Consider the following 7,787-nt stretch of genomic DNA (forward strand, 5'->3'; position numbering starts at 1 on the left):
ACATCAAAAAAGCCATCACATGGGTTTAAGAATGTGTTGGAGATGCTGTGGATGAGTAAAGAAAATAGGTGGTTGGTGTGTGTGTGTGTGTGTGTGTGTAGATGGAGCTGGGGGGCGGGCGGGGCGCGGGGAGGTGGGTACCAGAAATGGTGGGACTTCCTTGCTCTCCTTTCTAAATCTGGGGTCTTAGGAAAGTCTGTTTGGGGTGCATTGGTGACTAACATATAGCCCAGGGAAGCCATGACCTCAGCTTCCATCACCTTGACACACTGGGGAAGAGCCCAGTCCAGTGTATTAGGTAGGCGGCGGGCCACCAGATCCACGCCCACCTTGCTTTCTTCCTGGCCAAAGGCACGCGGCTGCTCTGTGTTTTCCCCCCACGGCTCCCCGCGCCGGGTGAATCTCTCCATAGCGCAGCCAGAGGGCGCGCGAGCAGAGGAAAACGCCGCGGGGCTCCAGGAGGAGCCAAGAAGCCGGTGCTGAGACGCCGGCGAATCTGGGGCGGTGACCCGGAGCCCCTGGCACTCATACCTCCCCTTCCCCAGGACCCCTATCAAGGCTGCCACCCTTTCTGTGCATGTTTCAGGGAGGGGCAGACGGGAGTCCTGGGAGCGAAGAGCGCTTTCCTTTGTAAGGGATGGGAAGGGGCGCTTGCTGGGGAGGGAGGCGGCGGCCCCAGGACAACTGAGGAGAGACCGGAGGTGTCTCCTGCCTCATTTGTCAAACTGTCGGCCCCTACCTCCTACTCCTGAAACCCGAGGGCAAAGTGTCTCAGTGTTCGGGGCGTCGGAAGGCCCCCTGTCCCGAGAGGAAGGCACCTGGCTTCCGCTCCCCTCCCATGGGTGCGCAAGGACGCCAGGGCGCAGGCCAGGTGGCCACGCGCAGCGTGCAGCCCGGCTGCTGCAAAGTTGCAGCCTGGCCTGCATCTCTCTCCTACGTAACTGCCCCTCTCACCAGCAGTGCTACCCCCTTAAAAGTCAGGGGCCCAAGGCAAAGAGGCAGTTCTTTTCTGTAGTTTTGGGGGTTTTGTCTTTATTCTTAGGATTAAAAAGGATGTCTACCGCAGCTAATGTCACCCATCTCTCCTTTCTCTTTCCTCCTTAAAAACGCAGTCTTAATGAAATGCTTTTAAAAGCAATATAGATTTTGAGGGAAAGAAAAATCACTAGAGGACTTCAACCAAGGTTTTAATGCAACGGCATTATTAAAAATAATAACGGGCCTGGGATTTTGCAATTCTCAAGGGTGGATGGTGAGAAAGGACAAATAGAGTAGATCAGACAGTTGGAAATTATAAAGAGTGGCTGCTCTGCTCATAATTTGCACTCAAAGCACTCATAATTCGCACAATAGGGACATTTAAACACTCAGCGAGCCTGAGCAATAAACACATTTCTCACTCAATCATAACCGAGGTCAGGGAGGGAAGCCGCGGTCTTCTTTTCTTGTCTGATGTAGGAACCTCGTGGCCTCAGCTTATGTGTGGTTTTGGAAAACTCTGACAGGAATGAGTGTCTGGGAGACTTCTCAGTTGTCAAGAAGCTTCTTATGTTTCCTAAAGAAACTCAACCTAGATTCATTAAGCCATGTCGCAGAGCAAAGAGAATTAAATATTTTTTTAAGACTGCAGCTAATCCTGAAACTTAAATATAGGGGTAAGAATCCTATATATGAAAGGTCTGTGAAATTTTTACAGGAAATGTGCAAAGATGTTGTGTTTAAATATCCTCAGATGAGAAAAAAAAATTGGGATTCCACCCCCCCCCGCAAAACCCAAATGATTTTCAGCCATCTATTCCCAGACCTCTCCTCACAGACTTCAATTAAAAACAATAACATCTTTTTGAGTCATTTAGGAAAATATTTATATATCAGTGAAATCAAGGAGATTCTTTGAAAGATGTTGCTAATATATATTCGAGTAAGGCCAAACCTTGTATTTATGCTTTTTTTTTTCGTTGAAATTGTAGGCTCACATTAAGGATTTTCCCTCCCTTTAAAAACATCAGCACAGTACCATAACTTCCTTTATTTGCAATCAGTATATCCCATGGTTAACAAAGAACTTTTTAAAGAAAAAAAAAATGTGCCCTAATGAAATTCAGTACTTCTTTATAAAAAGAAAAAAGGATCTTTTATATGCACTTTTATATGCACTAAATATATAAGCATAGTGTGTACCTGGTAAAGTTGATTTCTGCTGACAGGGTAACTCAGGTAAATCAACATAGAGTCCACAGCACATTATAGGGTACACTTTATTGGGTTTTACCTTCAGGTAAAACTTCTATTAAGAATGTACAAGTGCCTGCATAGCTAGCCTGCCTTGTTTTCCACAGTGCTGTATACATAATCTCTTAAAAAAATTTTTTTTAATCAAAGCTTGCTCTATTGAATACATTTAATTGGAATCCAGTGGTTAAAAAATATAAAAATTTACTGCTGTAGAAAAGTTTTGATTAGTACTTTCCATTAGCAAATGTTGTTGAGTAAACCCTCTAACAGTCTATTTGCATTCAGACACGAATTGACTTAGCAAAACAGGTGATGCTTTCAACTGTACAAATATATTATTTCCCGTAAATATTCCTAATGAAAGAGGTGGTCTGTTTCAGAGGAAGTAACTGCAAGGAAGACTTTTAAATAATAATAAAAAAAATCGTTCCCAACCCTGATAAGTACGGGCATGAAGTCTTGAAGGGTGAGTTATTAGGTGTGGAAAGGCAGAGTCTAGAAACCTCTCCCACGTACATTTTAAAGTAAGCTGCCCTAAAGCGTGGCAGAAAGCATCTGGGAAGCACTGCCATTCTCTTATGTCAGAATCTCGCCCTTTCTTCCCCCATCACCCCCCCCCAAAAAAATGAACTCAAATACAAAGAAAGGGTGTTTTATAATGAAACGTTTGGGGAAGATGAGAGTTTATGCTGGAATTCCTTGACTTGATGCTAAAATTTTTTAAATAAATAAAAGAAACAAAAGAAAGAAAATATTCATACTTTTAAACAAAATTAAAATGTAAAATAGGTTCATTATCAGAATTTTTGGATTAATCTTCCTTTGATATTTACATAGGAATTTGGACTTCATTTGTTAACAACAAAAATAGAAATGAAATAAGACTCAGGTTTGAAGGGGCATTTTTGGTGCCCCTGTCCCATTTATGATTCCCCAATTCAAGAGGGACTGCATTTCTCTTCAGTTGTTTGTCTAAATCTGGAATCAAGATGGGAATAGTTATACCACTGGCTATTTTCTAAGTAGCAAGTCAGTGTTAGTGTTTCATAGATGACAGACCTCTGACTTCACACAATGAAACCTGCAAAAACCCCACGTGCCATGGCCAGAGGTCTGAATCTAGACTTTTCTGGTACATCATTTCAGACTATTCTTAGAGTTGAGTGCAAAAATATCTTCAATTTTTTTTTTTTTTTTTTTTAGTATTGCTATGTTTTGGTAAATTCCTAGCTACTTAATGCTGTGTGTGTGTGTGTGTGTGTGCGCGTGTGAGATGGGAAGGGGGGCAAAGAAGACAGAGCAACAGGGGGGAAAGGAAGAAAAAGAACTGGGGAGGCAGAAAGCCTCTGCTTTGGGATAAGAATATTACATGTTCTTTTCTACTATCTTATTCACAGTGAATTTAAAGAAGGATATTATTTAACGAAGTGAATCCCTCCTTTCTTTTTCCAAATTGGTCACAGTTATAGAAGACTATTCTGTTTCATTATTGTTTAGATGTAATGTTTCTGTTCTATGGCTTATACTGTGTGCATGATATACACACACACAACTTTTCTTTCTCTTTGAATACCATCACTGTTGGCTGACAATGAAATTGTGAATAACATCTTATTCTTTGTTGCATCCCAATGTTCTTTATTTGCAAATTTGATACCTCTATATAATTAATGTAATTCAATGAGCAGCAAACAATACCAGTTACAATGCTGTGCATGAAAAGAATGTTACACCATAAGAATACCTTGCAGGAAAGTGACATTTCTTATTAGAATTATTTGATTTGATTAGGATGAAAAGAAAATATTAGTATAATCTAATCAAACAGTAAGTAGTCAAGAGAAGCAAAATATGTAAAAGAATCTCAATTTTCAGATGAAATGTATTTGATTACTATTCGTTTGACGTTCTACTACCAGTTTAAATTTTGTTAATTAAATCTGAAGTTATATAACCTGTTAATCTTGTAGGTTAATCAGCAGAAGAAATTTAGTTCAAAGCCTGACTAGAATGCAGTTGTATTATCAGTACTTTTCAGTATAAAAGGAACCTTTTTCACAGTGTTACTTCCAAGTGAATTCGACAGAATGACTATTGATAACTTCCATTTGTAAGAAATAGCCTTACTTGCATGTAAGGAATGAACTGTAAGTGCATTATAGTAAAGTAATATGAAATGTGATAATAATAATAATAACAACCCTTTTGTCGAGCACCTATGATGTCTTGCACTGCACAGAGTGGGCTTACATAAGAATTAAGAAGGATGCGGTTTGTCCCCTAGAAGACACAATCCAAGTGGCTCTTTTACGAAAGTTAAAGAATTACTTGTTGTTTAATAGGTCTTTCTTAATAAATAACTTTCCAAAGATAACTTCCATTCAGCTCCTAAAGACTTCTTACAAATTCTACATTTATGGGATTTGAATTAATAAAGTGTTTCTATAACATTTCCAAAAACTGTTTAGGTTGAGAATTTAAAAACACCCTGGATATGTGGTCTATTCATTCTTTATTGCCAGCCTTATATCTTGAATATCTCTTTATCACCTCTAGATTTTTTTGCACTGTCTTCCCCCGTAAAAGTGTCTTTGAGGGCAGACACCTTCCTAGCCATCCCAGAATCTTCAGTGTTGAGTGACAGAATGAGATAACACAGTTTAGAAATGTGCTAAGAATCCACATTTTAAGGAAAAATATTTTAATTGAAAATCTCATTATTTTTAGTACAAAGTAATAGATATTCTGAATTAAAATAAAGTCACACCATAAATAAAAGTGTAAAGAAGAAAATAAATATCCCTCATAATTCCACCCAAAACTCAGGCATAAGCACTGTTCCATTTTGACACATACACTATTTTGACATATGTTTGTCCAGATATTTTTCTGTGGATCTACATGCACCTTTAAAAAAACCAAAATATGCATTATACTATACAGTCTAATCTACTTTTTCACTTAATGTATCATGAGCGTCTTTTGCTATGGATAAATACAGAAGTCATCGCCATTTTAAAAAGCTTTCGAGCATTACACCATACAAATATATCAAAATTAATTCAACTGACTTTCCAAAGTTAGCCATTTATGTTGCTTTCAGGGGTTTTTTTTTTTTGGTATGAAATGCAATTTTAAAACAGTGACTTTTAAAGATGAGATGTGCCTCATCTCTCCCCAGAAAGGGCCAGTTTAAAAAACTCCATGCAAACAATCAAGAGGCCATTTGTGGCCACGTCATTGTTCTATTTTCCTAGATTGTTCCAAGGATCTTCTTCCGAAGGTGTATAGTTCTAAAGTAAATTCAATTTCTTTAATGTTTGGAGTGTCGAGAAAAGAAATCATGGAACACATGGGTTCTGCTTGCATTCCTCATGAGTCTTGGATTAAGACAATCTGCCTGTACGGAAAACATAGCACTAAGCAAACTTACACCAAGTGATCAGAAAATGCTGACAGGGGCTTCCCTGGTGGCGCAGTGGTTGAGAATCTGCCTGCCAATGCAGGGGACACGGGTTCGAGCCCTGGTCTGGGAGGATCCCACATGCCGCGGAGCAACTGGGCCCGTGAGCCACAATTGCTGAGCCTGCGCGTCTGGAGCCTGTGCTCCGCAACAAGAGAGGCCACGACAGTGAGAGGCCCGCGCACCGCGATGAAGAGTGGCCCCCGCTTGCCACAACTAGAGAAAGCCCTCGCACAGAAACGAAGACCCAACACAGCCATAAATAAATAAATAAATAAAATTAAAAAAAAAAAACAGAAAATGCTGACAATTTGAGATTTCAGCGAAACCTCAGATTACTATAAGAAAAAATCTATTTCTAAAATCAATTACCTTTTATGCAGGCAGCACTGACGAAGTTTAAGAGAAGTGAAGAAAAACCTGTTCTTTACTTAGAAATGATACATGATGGATATAAGGGAGTTCTCAAAAGAATTAATGTTTTTGAGGATGTCCAAATCACACAATGATTGCTTAAAAAATCAAGAGAGCAAAAAGAAAAATGAATGGCTAGAACATTTCACTAACTGCCTTTATTCTTTATCTCATCCTGCAGGGCCTTGGAAGAATAACAGAACTGCTCTACCCTTTCTGCTCATTTCCTGTCACAGGAGATGTGATTTTTCAGTGGTGGTCTCCCTTGTCATTCACCTATGGCTGCTAGATCAGAAGATTGACATTATCTAGAAATCTATGAAGTAAAAGGCGTCCAAGACCCAGTCCCTGCGGATGGTGTGCCAATAAGGGTACAAAAAATAAGGGAAGTGAGAATCTCTCATCAGAACTCTGTTCATTGTGTGCAGAAGGTTCTAAAAAGAATAGGAGTGTTTCTGAGTGTCCCTGAGTGAACATAAATTCTAATGCTTCTATGGAATTTTCTTATTTCTTTGACATCCAGCGATAGGCTGGATTAAAACCCTTGGCCCTAAATGAGAATCCAGCCTTCTGTGGGGTGAGGAAGGAGGCTGAGTTCTCTCTGCCTCGCTGCTTTCTCTCTCCATCATCTCCCCTGACACACTGCCTGGTATGTCAGGCCACATTTGGCTTGCCCTCATGAGCATGATGACTGTAGCCCAGGGTTGTCTGAATAACATCTTTCTCTGTCATATTTTGATAGTTCCCTACTGTTTTTCTAACACAGATGAGGAAGGGCGAGCCTCTGAGGGGAAGTTACTCTTTCTTTCCTGAGATGCTCAGGGAGGACGAATATGGGCCAGGGTAGGGTGAGGACCTGGCTGAAATCTTGGCGAGAGCCTACGAGGGGATCCCACCTGGAAGCTGACAGAACACAACGTCCTGGTCTAAGCTGTTCTGCAGGTGTAAGCCGTTGTCTCCCAGTTCCAGCTGATCTGGCTTTAGTGGATGAAATGGCGTCTTTCCCTTAGGAACCTCCATTCCTGAAATTTTACTCAAGAGATATGCTGCTTGTGATAACAGGGTGTCAGAGAAGACAGCTTTTTACACGAGTCCTTGGGTGACCTACGACACAGGAGACATACCAAGAGCAGGCTCCTGGGAGGACAAGATACCCTCCTTGTTTGTGGCGACCACTCGTGCCCCGCGGAGAACATGGAGACTGGTGTGGGGAGCCCGGCCCCCTGGCCTGGGAGCGTATGGGGAAGAGCTGATGTGGGCGGCAGGGCTGCCGACGCGGTTATTTATTATTTCACTGAATTACTGCTGAGTGACAAGGGCTCCTCGCGTCCTAGCGGGCTGGCATCCGTGGAACATATTTTTAACGTGAATCGCAAAAGAAATAACAGAAATGTGAAATGGCTAATTAGAGAGCCATTTCACAAAGGTCCTGCCTGATGACAAGTTTTTTGGTCAGTGTTGCCATTTGCTAATTTCCAAGTGGAATGAAATCAGAGTCCATGAATCCAGGACTGAAAGCTGGGGCTGGGGCTGGATGAGGGCAGGAAAAGAAGACAGAAGGCTGAGCTACTCAGTCTGTTTTCCCGCCTTCCTAATGTATTGGGTGAGTTCATTTCATTTTGGAAAGCTCTATGGGGCACCTCAGTGTTTGGTGGGAGGTGTGGACTTATAGTCA

The 7,787-nt window shown here is 41.2% G+C and overlaps 1 protein-coding gene across 1 annotated transcript in view; it reads left to right on the forward strand.

The window, feature by feature from the left end:
* Positions 1-6,449, forward strand: part of TRIL (TLR4 interactor with leucine rich repeats) — an 85,828-nt gene extending 79,379 nt beyond the window's left edge. The window contains exon 3 of the mRNA XM_007193503.3: positions 6,294-6,449. The gene's annotated coding sequence lies outside the window, so the exon portion shown is untranslated. The remainder of the gene's footprint in view (positions 1-6,293) is intronic.
* Positions 6,450-7,787: the final 1,338 nt, after the last annotated feature.

This window comes from Balaenoptera acutorostrata, chromosome 7 (genome assembly GCF_949987535.1).
Source record: "Balaenoptera acutorostrata chromosome 7, mBalAcu1.1, whole genome shotgun sequence".
NCBI lineage: Eukaryota > Metazoa > Chordata > Mammalia > Artiodactyla > Balaenopteridae > Balaenoptera > Balaenoptera acutorostrata.